Below are 12973 nucleotides of genomic sequence, written 5' to 3' on the forward strand. Positions count from 1 at the left end.
GGACGTTAGGTCCTTCATCCCCTTAATTAATTTAATCAACTTCAAGTTTCCTATACCTTGGAAGTGTGACACTTTCCCTTGTTCAGTTTTTGCTCATGTGCATTTCACACACTTTTCCCTCATTCAGGTGTCCTTGCACTGTTGACAGTCAGTCTCCTGACTTAACTTTCCATTAAAAGGGAGTATGCCATCACTGGTTCAGTCTGTTCTTGTCTTAATTTCTTGCTTCTCAATGTTTTATTCTCTTATGCTAATGGAATAAGTAGGGCAAAGTGGGGTGCTGTATGTGGAATGGGCTTTATCATCGTCTAGAAATGTAGCTTGCCTTCAGACCCTGGGAGGCTTGATGAATCTCTTTGTTGTACACTTCTATAATGTTTTATTGCACTAATAAAACATGCAAATGTTTAAATGTAAATGTTTTCTTGTGAGATGAGAAAACATTTTCTTCAGTTTTTCTCAGAAATGTTTTGCTTGAGAGAGGATGACACTGAATCATCAGATACTGTTGATTTGTTTGCCATTTGCAGGTAACATTGTCTTTGTTTTGGTACTGCTTTTATGTAACACAGCTTCATCTATCCTGTTGGGTGTAGAGTGTTTTTTAAACTGAAACTTAGCAGAGCATCAGTAAATGTTTCATTGTAGTAAAGAATTTATGTAATCCCTAGGTCCTTATTTAACCCACTTTTACCCTGATCTACTTGATGCATCACCCTACACCACCCTGAGGATGGTTTCCTCCTTCAGTGTGAATAACTTCAATAGTAAACATAGCTTATTCCAAGGTATTTGCGGGTAGATGTTGACTGCTGTTTGACCATTGTATATGGTTGCTGTGGTTTTTTTCTATACATGCAACATCCCTATGATGGATTGCATCACACGCTGTGTTGTATGTGAAGATTAGGATGGCACTGGAAGGGTTTGAATCCCAACAATGTCATCTGTAGTACCACTCAGTTATGTAAGTGACTGGAGTTATGGTCCTTGTATCTGAGCCATTGTCCCAAATAAGTCTGATGCCTGTCAGAAGGATAGACTCTAATGAAACATGACTAGTGCTTAACAGAAATTAAAGGATAATACACACAAATTTAATTCAATAACCACTTTATCAAATTCAACATGACCCCAGGGGCATAAAGGGATTATGTACTGATGTCATGGGTATTTTTCCATCATCTACACCCAGACTAGTACAACCCACTGGATTGTTTTCAGAACTTAATCTTTGACTTAATACCCAGGCCCCTTTCTCACCACTGTCTCTGTGAATCACAGCATAATCAGTGCCCCTTACCCATTGTAACTGCTTTTCAATCAAATTATCATTTAAAAACACACACGCACACGCACACGCACACGCACACACACACATACACACACACACACATTTCCCATGGAATAGTGGTAGAATTCTCCAATTTCCTGCAGCTTTTTTCCTTCTACTGTAGTACTGTTACCTCTGTAGATATGGTTATAGATCAAACACAATAGTTACCTAACCACTTGATTTAGCCACATATAGATTATAAAACATGGTATCTGTCTGATAATGTGTTCAAGTGATCTGGCTTTTGAAGGAAGATGCCACAACTATGCCAACACAGTGCCACATAATGCCCCCTTCTTAGATAACAACTAACAATGCGTAAGTAAATTATGCATAGTAAGTACCAGACACAAGATCTTAAAAGTGAATAAATAAAACTTTACTTGAACAACAAAGATATTGCTGATACAGACAAAGTATTCCGAGGACAAGCCAATGCAAAAAGAATGTAAAAGTATATTTTTGGGGCAAAATAAAGATGAATCTGCTCTGCTCCTAAGTACTGTAGCTGTCTCTTAATGAAGAAATGTTGGACCTAACTGTTCTAACTTGGTAAAATTATACAAGACAGAATTCAAACTGCAAACCTTCATAGGTTTGTCACCAAGACCTTCTCAGCAAAGACCAAAGTGACTTTGCTTTTAAGGTCTAAATGTATCACTTCATCACTTTTGTTCCCACAGAAAACCAAAGGATTACATCAGATTATATCACTTCCTCTTCAAAGAAAAACAGTTCTTCTACCTTCATAAAGTAAAGAATATGTATATTAATGAATGTTTTCCTAGTTCTTTCCAGCTGCCTGTTTGAAGTACATTGTTGTTGTTGTTCTTTCGGCTTTTCCCGGTGAGGGGTTGCCACAGCGGAACTCCGGTCCGCTAATGATTGTCAGTAGATTTTTACGGTGCTGAGGTGCCAGCCCACCTTCAACGAAGGCACGCCCACTCACGCATGTCTTTTGAACGCCACTCTACCGCGGGGAGGACATGCAGACTCCACACAGAAGGCACTACATCAGAGAATCGAACGGGAGAACCTCTTGCTGTGAGGCGACAACGCTACCGCTGCACCACCGTGGCTACTCTCAATTGCATTTTTATAGCCCATTTTCTTCCTGACTCCAGTCCCTTGTCTGACTTAATTATATACAAGCAATTAGGACCTCACTGACAAAAGAAAAGCAAGAAACCACATTTTACCCTGCAATGACAAGTTTTATATGTTAAAGAAGTTACATTTTACACTCTAGTTACAGGCCTCTTACATTTATTTTCCTTTCCTCTCCTTTACATTTATAGAGAAAGAATCACACAATTTTAGGACACTTCAAACCTACATTTTGCAGATTAAACAAAACTCAAATATTATCACTGAATAAAAAATGGCACCAAAGCACAACTGTCTCCGTATAAAACTCAGGTTTAATAAAATATAATAATAATAAATAATGATGCCAGGGAACCTATCTGCCTGCATACTAATGATCCATGATAACTCACGTTCTTCAGTAAAGTTTCTAAAGTCACCACCTTGAATGTTGGACTTTACAGTTTCTATCACCCTAAACCCAAGTTTATGTTCTTGTCCATACTCCATATAATGTTTGGCTAGTGCATTATGTTCATTAAGCCTATTCATATTATATACATGTTCCCTCATTCTTTCTAGTAAAGACCTATTGGTATTACCTATACAGAAACAGTCACAGGCTCAACACTTAGCCAAATAAATCAAATTCTTACTGCGACAGTCAGCAGTAACCCTGAAGTGATATTTCTTGGTTGTAATAGGATGAACAAATTCCACAAAAGTATCTATATATGGGCAAAAATTGCATCTAGAACAGCATCGCATCGATGGTTCACTCATGCTTCTCTCAATATTTTTAGAGTTCTTATAACATTAACAATGAGAGAGCCTCTATAAAACCAGCTTTGAAGCTAGAGGCCTCTTTAAATGAATAAGAGCTTTTTAATTGTTTTATTAGGAATGTGTTTTCATTGGTTGATTATATTTATGACCCAAGATGAATATACTATTTAATTCATTTGATTTTGTAATCTGTTGTCTGAAGAAGCACATTTATTGTGTGAAAGCACTTACCTTGTTATATATTTTATTAAACCTGAGTTTTATACGGAGACAGTCGTGCTTTGGTGCCATTTTTTATTCAGTGATTTTGTTTTTTGTTATTTCGTACCATTCATTCCAAAGGATTTTTTCTTCTTCATTATAAAACTCAAATATTGCTTTAAAATGTTCCGGCATTCTAAAATAAGAAAGACAAAACGCATCAAATTCCTTCCTGGCTCACAGTCTCCACCCATCATGAGTTTAGACTTCAGTGTATAGCTCATGCTGTTGTGGCCTATGAGTTCTGTGCATGTGTGTATCTGCTAGCCTGTCTGCCCTGGAGCCTGCTGTGCTAACATCCACCAGTACTCATGTTCGGTATAGTAGCTTCCCTTCCCCTTTGTATCCACCTCTATGATTTGGGTAAGGTGGCATCAGTTACTTACTCCCACCCCTTATGTTGTTCCCAACAACTCCAGACTCACTGCTTGAACCCAGGTTGCTGGCGCTGAATTTAGAGCTTAGTAACTCTGTGACCCAAGTCACCAGATTTCTGCTATCTTTACGTACAAGCTACCTACATGTAGTCTACAGCTTTGTTAACTAAAGAATGACTTTTAAGTAACTGCACATGTGACTAAGTTACCTTTGTTTATATTTCCTATGTTTATTCTTTGTTTATGAGGTACAACTATGTCTTATTTTGTTTCCTTTCTGTCTCTCCTACATTGCAGAAATAAAATTTTTATTTTAAAATATTTGCCAGGGTTTAAAACAATTAAACGGCTATTCTGCTACTCTTCTAGGATGCTGCGTGTGACCACTCTGACATCTGCTGCTCTTCTAGGATGTTGCGTGTGACCACTGTGACACACACACACACACACACACACACACACACACACACACACACACACACACACACACACCATAAAGGGCACCATGACTGAAATGTGATACTAACTCTGAGTCTCACAGTTTCAAACACAAAACTGTGAGCAGAAGGTATTATATTTAATATGTTAATTTAATACAATTTGTCTTTTTTTTCATGTATGCTAACATAGGGGCTGCACACTCTGCAATCCCTCTACAGATATATACAAAGCCAACTGAAGTACTGCAAACTCAGAGTTCCAACATTCACATTTTTACTGTCACAGTTAGTGATGGTACTTGTAGATAGAGGTCTTGTACCTCTGTTTTGATCCTTACTTAAAGGACTTGTATATCTTAGGAAGTTCAGTTATTATGGCTTGTAATCAACTGGAAGTGAGACGAGTTCTGTAAGTAGCATTTATAATGAAAACTTTTTGGTTTGTGTGTGTAAAAAGCATGTCATGATAAAGAAAATATATGGTTTTATTTAAATGTATGTGAAAGGTCCAGCTGGACTAGTTTATAGTAAAAATTGTTTGTCTTTTCGGCTTTTCCTGGTTAGGGGTCGCCACAGCAGAACTCCAGTCCGCTAATGATTGTCAGTCGATTTTTATGATGCTGAGTTGCCAGCCCGATGCCCAACCTTCCGCAAAGGCACGCCCATTCACGCATGTCTTTCGGAGGCCACTCGACCGTGCAGAGGACATGCAGACTCCACACAGAAGGCACTCCAGCTGAGAATCGAACAGGGGAGCCTCTTGCTGTGAGGCAATAATGCTACTGCTGTACCATCGCGGCTCTTATTTTTGTGACAGCATGCTAATGCTGACTGTGAATGCTGATGTAAGATAACTGAACTTAAAAACATAGTTCTTCATGTGATATGGTTTAGTACCACAAAGACTATGTATATACAGGCAGTGATGTTTAACGGGAAGGTTAAATGTTGTTGAGATAGTATCTTCTTTTTTTTATACAATTTAGAGGACACTCTAAATTGGACCTAGGCGTGAGTGCATGTGTGTGTGTGCCATCTGTGGAAGGTTGGGCGCTGGGCTGGCAACTCAACACTGTAAAAATCCACTGCCAATCATGAGCAGACAGGTGATCTGCTGTGGCGACCCCTAACCAGGAAAAGTCGAAAGAAGAAGAAGATGATTGTGTGTTGTACTCTCCTTCTAGATGACTGAAGAAAGTAAACGTTTGTGAAGAAAGGATTATTGTATTTATTTATTTAACCTAACTATAACCTAAAGTTCAGTACCATTAATAGATATGATAGTTTAGAAGAAAAACATTTGGATAATCATAGGATTTACAAAGTTTCAAGTTATGTGTGAAAAGGAAATTGTGTGTTTAACCTAGTGGTTCAGGCAATGTTGGGTAAATGAGTTACATTCTGCAAACATAAATACCATTTTTTTTCCTTCTGTACTTGCATATTGCATTACTGGACAAGTCAGTTAACTATCCCAATGATCCCCAAGTCACTTATCAAAATAGTTTGCTTCTAGGGGGACTTGAGCAATTAAAAGAACACATTTTAAAAGCTGCATCATCTGGCAGTCTGTGGTATTTTCCAATACTGGAGTCATTCTCAAAGGTGTTGAAAATATGCATTAGTAGAAACAGAAGACAGCAAAGCTAGAGCAAACATTTCTTCCTTGTCTTGACAGTACTGATACTTAGGGAAAGTTTCTAAAATGACAGTAATTTTATGTTTATAATTGCCTCATTTGCCTGGGAGAAAGCTGCTGAATTTGTAAGTCTAACACTGATTCACAAAGGAACATACTCCTACCAAATAATATAATTTTGTTATTAGTCAGGCTTAGTGTGGTTTCCATATACTTACTGTGATCTTCTAAAAGCTGATCACTCCAGTGACAGTGTAAGGCAGGTTGTATAGAACAAAGATTGCATGTACCAATACGGAGTAATATTATTCTTGGAGTGAGTCAGAGCCAAGTGTTATGAGCTCCCCAGGAGTTTTGTTGTTATGCAGAAATATTCAAAGCACTTTAGTCCTGTTATATTGCCAGTATTTATTTGTTTATTTATTTACATTTGATTAAAAGAAAAGTTCAGCTGGGTATGCCATTTCAGAAGAGCCCCACAGAGAAAGGCACATTTCAGCGATTGTTGAGAAGAGGTAGGGCTTTCCTATCGTACATTATACGTAACAAACTTTAAACAGATGAAGGAATGGAAATAGAATGTTAGGCTCACCCCCAGCAGCTGAACAACCATTACTCCCACATTGTTACTACATTGTCATAGTTCCTAAACTGTTCACCTTGTAGCACCCTGAGTCTGCAGCACCCGTAGACTATTGCACGTTCTAAAGGACATATTCACACTGGTGATTATCCAGGCTATTTCCTCTCACCTGTAGGGGATGTAGCACCAGTGAAGTTGTATTGCTTCTATAGTGTACTACTTTGTGGCTGTCTGTAGTGAAATGCTAACTTCATTTGAAACGTGCACTGTGAAACCCGTGGAGACACTGGGGATGTATTACTTCTTTAGTGTACTACTGTGTGGCTGTCTCTAGTGAAATGCTAACTTCATTTGAAACGTGCACTGTCAAACCCGTGGAGACACTGGGGATGTATTACTTCTTTAGTGTACTACTGTGTGGCTGTCTCTAGTGAAATGCTAACTTCATTTGAAAAGTGCACTGTGAAGGCCATGGAGACAGTATGAAGAAGCTAGTTAGTAGAAAAAAAAAAAAGGGGTACAACCCTGAAGTCACATTTCCATATCTGTGACCACTTAAGTCTTTTGCAATGAGTTAAGATGTGCAGCAGAAAACTACTTTTAAAACAATGGACATAGAAAGACTGGTGTGCAGTTAATTTGATGGCCCATTTTAATCTACCAGGAAGACTGGGTTTTTTCCAGGGGAAAGTGTGATCATTAGAAAACCTAAATGTAACTAGGAAGTATGTATTAACATGAATTATAACAGATATTTATAAAAACTGCAAGAAAAACCCATTGAAGCAGGAGCCATCTCTGTGTAATACCTTAAATCTCATGTAGTGGCGGCCTTGGATATATTGAAAAAATGACCCGTTATGGATATGCAAGGGTTTCAGCTACATGGCTTCTGAATGTCCATTAGTTTTACTTTTTAAGTCTTTTTATGGGTACATTCTGGTCAATAAGGATAAACCCTACTAGCCTTTTTGACTATATGTGTGTGAATATATATATATATATATATATATATATATATATATATATATATATATATATATTATATATTTATTTAACATTTGTTTACTAGGAAAGGCTGGCTTGGAATGAGCCAATTTTCAGCAGAGGCCTGGGGAGAAACGCTCCAGACACATGTCTTTGTAATGTGGGAGGAAACTAGAGCACCTGGAGAAAACCCACATGAATGCAGGGAGGACATGCAGACTCCACACAGAAGGCACCCCAGCTGAGAATTGAACCTCTGTGTGTGTGTGTGTGTGTGTGTGTGTATATATATATATATATATATATATATATATATATATATATATATATATATATATATATTTGCAGCTTTGTATCTTCAAAGATATATGGGCAATATTGGAGAACACTGGACTTTGCATATGTACAGATCCAGAATACTGAGTGATGTGGATGCACAAAATCCAGTGTAATTCATTGTTACCAGTTTAACACTGCCCATGTAGTCCCCTTTGCCTTCCATTTTCTAAATGGACCCTCCCTTGCCATCTGTGATACATACTCTCTTGGATGTAAATAAATTTCTTGTCTTCCTCCATTGCTAGAAAACCTCAACTTCCAAGGCAGTTTGCCAGCTGAAAACGGATGAAGTTAAAGAGATATGCACCAAATGCAGCAGTGAAGGGGAAGGGAGTGAAGATTTTCACATAAAAAGGTGACATCCATGTTTTCCAAGTGTGTGTGTGTGTGTGTGTGTGTGTGTGTGTGTGTGTGTGTGTGTGTGTGTGTGTGTGTGTGTGTATGTGTGGTATGCATTTTAACCAGATAAACCACTTCCATGTAACAGCATATGTAATATGTCAGATGATTATTTGGTTTGGAGTTGCGCGGAGTACAATAATACATAAGGGTTGATTGCAGAGCTGTAGCTAGCTGATCTGACAAATTTCATCTAACTCAAATTTGAGGAAGGATAAATAAAAAAGATCCTCTCTCAAGCTAAGGACCAAAAAAAGGTATTTTTTAAACTGTAAAAAGCAGCTTGATGCAGCAAAGTACCACATACTTCAGCCCTGACTTCAAATGCAGTATTATTATTCATTTCTGGATGCTTATACTGCAATGTGCCACAGATTGAAATCCAAAGTGCTTCAGTCTTTGCCACAAATGCAGTATCGGCATTTCAGAAATGGAATGCAGGTACTAGTAATTGTGTCACCTGATACCTTGCTCCTGGGGTGTCTTCCCCTTATGCCTGTAGTTGATTGGCTGCACAGATGGCAAGTTTGGTTTATGCAATAGGAAAATGTGCATCTACTACTGACCACCCCCCTTCAAAGTAAACAAACAAATAAAAGCACTGTCAGTCACTGCTGTGTCATGCCTATATCCTGGCTGATTCCACTGAAAGATTCTACAGACTGCATACTGAGCAAAGCCTCTCTAGTAGCTATATGTTTTTATGTGATTTTTCTTCTTTAATTTGTATTCTGTCCCTTGGTACACAGAATTGCTTTAAGTGATTACAAATGTCATGTTCCCATTAGGCAGTGCTCCTTGTACCTAGGAATCTGCACATTGTTCCCCGATATGTGGTTTATTACTGTCTTACACTAAGGTTTACCATTTTAAGCCAGGTAGTTATCAGTTTCAAGTATACTTTTGAGATACCCACAATAGAGATGATTCCCATGCTTTACAGGGTACTCCCTGATTGACCTCTAGCTACTGTCTTTGAGGAATTTTCCTGTACTTGCATGGGTTCCTTTCAGGCAGTCTGTTTTTGTCCCGCCTCCCAAAAATGTACAGTTTAATTTGGCCCCTATAATCTTTTTATCTGTATTGCATTAACCCTTGCACTTGTGGCCTAGAAAATAACTGTAATGGGTTGACCTTTACACTTAGGTTATTAACAAATGATCAATAGTGATATGTTAAACTTCCAGACACTGGACCCAACCTAATTTGGTTTCATCAAGGGCAGATCATGCCTACTCAACCTGATGGACTTTTTTGAGAAGACCACCAGAGCAATCGATGAGGGCAAAATGGTCCACACTACCTAGCTTGACCTGGCCAAAGCATTTGATACAATACCCCATTCAGGCATTGTTGACAAACTCAAGAGGTTAGGTACAAACCCATATGTCATCCAGTGGATAGGCGCACAGACAGTACCCAGGAAGTTAGAATTGGGCGAGTCCACCTCCACAAAGAGGCCAGTCTTAAGTGGAGTCCCTCAGGGATCAGTCCTTGGACCACTCCATTTTGGCATTAAATTCTCAGAAGTCAGTGGTCTCTGACTGACTAAATCTGCAGATGATTGCAAATTAGAAGCTGCCATTGAATTCCACAGCGACACAAATGTTCTCCAGGAAAGGCTGACACAGATAAACAACTGGTATCAGAGCCATAGACTAAAACTAAATGCCAAGAAATTCATAATAGTATCCTTTGGGAAGTCATTCTTCCCTGGTAACTGTCATATTGACAACATACCCCTTAGGGACACACACAGACAGTAATCTAGCCTTTGACCATCATGTGTCTAGAGTAGTGAGGAAAAAATTCTATGTTGAGCAACTTATAAACAAAGGTTTGGCATCTATTGTTCCACTGTATTCGGCATTCATCAGGCCTATTATTGAATACAGTGCCCCCTTTGGTATGTACCTAACCAGGCATATACAACAAATGGAACATTCACAGAGGTTCCTGACTAAAAGAATACAGGGCATAAGTAAAGTGTCCTATGCAGCCCGCCTCAAGGCCCTATCCCTGTATTCTGTTTCCTACAGGCTGTTGAGGGGAGATGTATGCCTGGCATACAGGACATTGTCAGACCCTACTCTGATGGACGTCTTGCATATCCACAAAACAAACCGTACCAGAATTACCCATTCTAAAGAACTAAACCTTGCCTGTGATATCAGTCATACCTGCTGGAGAGACAGGTATGTATCCCAGAGACTACCCCTTCTCTGGAACAGACTCCCCATCTATGTGAAGCAGAGTTCCTCCCTAACTGAATTCAAGTTTAACTTGGATAATTGGATGAGGAAAAGGAAATTTATCCCTGGCTTGGCACCTGTGTCTCTAATGGACAGAGGTAACCTGTAAATGTTTCATCTCCCAAGCCCCTGCTTGTAAATGTTTCATCTCCCAAGCCCCTGCTTGTAAATGTTTCATCTCCCAAGCCCCTGCTTACAATTATCAAGGGTACCAGAACTTGTCATGGATTTGATATGCGTGGCTAGGCTTAAAAAGGCCGTTGTGATCTTTAGCCTAATAAACACCAACAAACCTATGAACATAAAAAAATATATAGATAATGCTATTAGAAAATTGTTCTTACACTTTTGGTAATCCTTGTTGGTGTACTAGTTTAGTTTAGTATAGCATTTCCATTTCCACACCCTTGGTTTGTGTCTCACTCAGGGAAACGTAAAAGCATTTTTATTCAAGCTGTGTTAGCCTGTAGCTAGTATGCCTTCTAGGAACCTGTGAACCATCCTAGCAGTTGATCAGTGGATCCATAATGCTGCATATGTTAGCAAGCAATGTTTCTTCTATCCTGCCTACTAAGTAAGTTTTGGATTCAGCTTTTACTTTGTGCAAGGAACCATTATTTGCCCACAGGGAGAACACATTATCAGAATCAGCCTTGTCCCATTTTGGCCACAGAACAGTCTCTTGCTGTGCAACCACACACTGTCAAGTAGTAGTCATACCTCTCAGCTGTCCAGAATTTTGCATAAAATTTTGCTTCATACTTTTGGTCTGGTTCTCATAAAATGTGTAGTTTTCTGGCAAATTGTTGAGCTTGAAGTCATTAAATGATGACAGACATTTGAGTTTCAGACTTCATATCCTTCAGAAGATGCATGCTAATGGAACATCTGTTATTCTAGCAACTTTCTAAGTTTATTAAGTTTATAAGAAAAATATTTAAAATCTGTTACCTGATTCTGGGCCTCTGTTCCCCAATTCCACACTGTTTTTGGCTTTGTCCAGAACTGAGAGTTATGCAAGCAGTAGTCAGCAGTTACATAGTTTGACAGAAAAGCAAGTCGCCTCTTCAAGTAGCACAAGCAATTACACATTAATAACACAAATTATGTATTGATTAAATCAAGTATGTTGCTTATTTATTAATTTGTTAATGGGGTTGGTGAGTTGGTCCAACTTTTCATCCAGAGCGTGGGCTCAAGGCAGGCGAGTTCAGAATTATACATTTAAGAAAAAGATCAGAAAAATATGTAAACTACAAAAAAGTCAGTAAAAATGGCTTTGAATGAAGCATCAGTATTTGAATTACACAGACATCAGTGTTACAATATATTTAATGAGTTTACAACAAAAAAGATTATCATTGCGTATTCATTTTACTGAACGGTAAAATGCATACCCATCTTAGCATAGTACATTTTTTTAAAAAATGTTATTTATCCGTTATCACAGTGACATTTGCCACTCAGAACTGAGTAAGATGAGACTATAAAGTGTTCCTGTGGGCAGGAAAGTGGGCTATTTTTTATTTAAATTGGTTGATTTGGCCATGGTTATGTTTACTGGATGGGAAGCTGTATAACTTTGAGTTATGCTATCTGAAGGTTGCTACTTGGTTAAGGGAGGTTTTAGGGTTGGGGTTCTTCAATAAAATGGTGAGCAGTTCCAGTGTAAAAAAAATGTTTGAAAAAAGTATTTCTGATTTCACTGGGCAGTTATAACTTGCTTTTTGCATTTGAATACAGTCGTACACATACAAGTTTTGCCCACACAGTGAGATGAGTAACACTGAAAAATCCATGGTGGTGGAACCACTTTGGAAAAGGCTGTTTCACTGTGTGACAGAAAGAACCAAAGGCTGATGTGGGGCATTGGTCCTTGTTGGAAACTTTAAGAGCAAGTGGGGGGGAGGGGTAAGTAGTTTCTAATCATTCTGTTTTTGATAGTCTGTCAACTTTTTCTAAACCAAATGTACAGAGCAAGGTGTATTGTTAGTGTAGTGACACTGTGATTGTCCTATTTAGAAGCCTGTAATGAAAGTGACAGTTCATGTCTAACTGGAATTTGTATATAAATTTATGAAGTTTATATGCTGGGTAAAGAGGGCGGAGGTAAATAGGTATGCTGTCACTTTAAGAAGTATAGCCTTAAGATGCATACAGTACTCAACTGCCTGTGCCCTTTGCGGTATTAAGAAGGAACGTAGTAAGTGGAGCCGACTCTTATCAGAGCCCTAACAGGTTAGGGATGTGGTTTCCTGCAGATGGTGAGAGGACAGAGGAGCTGGGCTGGGGCAAGCAGGACCTCTGCCTTCTAGCTTCCTTGTTTACTGTCCCTTCTGCTAATTCGTTTTCACAACTAAAGTCTCATTCCTCAGGATAGGACGAGTTACAACAAAATTATAAAGATTAATATTTAAGGAGAAAAAAAGACAAGAAGCACTGAAAGAACTTCCCTTCAAGACCACCTGTCATTTCTTTGGTGATTCGT

General features: G+C 38.6%; 1 protein-coding gene across 6 annotated transcripts in view; it reads left to right on the forward strand.

Moving 5' to 3' along the window:
* Nucleotides 1-12973, forward strand: part of LDB1 (LIM domain binding 1) — a 1030118-nt gene that overhangs the window by 162974 nt on the left and 854171 nt on the right. For 5 of the 6 annotated variants that reach the window (XM_044056248.1, XM_044056250.1, XM_044056249.1 and 2 more), the window contains exon 1: nucleotides 12965-12973. This exon is cut by the window's right edge. The exons of the other annotated variant lie outside the window; for it this stretch is intronic. The gene's annotated coding sequence lies outside the window, so the exon portion shown is untranslated. Of the gene's footprint in view, nucleotides 1-12964 lie in introns of those variants that run through there. 6 annotated transcript variants of the gene reach the window in all.

This window comes from Protopterus annectens, chromosome 14.part0 (genome assembly GCF_019279795.1).
Source record: "Protopterus annectens isolate FY-2018-M chromosome 14.part0, PAN1.0, whole genome shotgun sequence".
Lineage (NCBI taxonomy): Eukaryota > Metazoa > Chordata > Ceratodontiformes > Protopteridae > Protopterus > Protopterus annectens.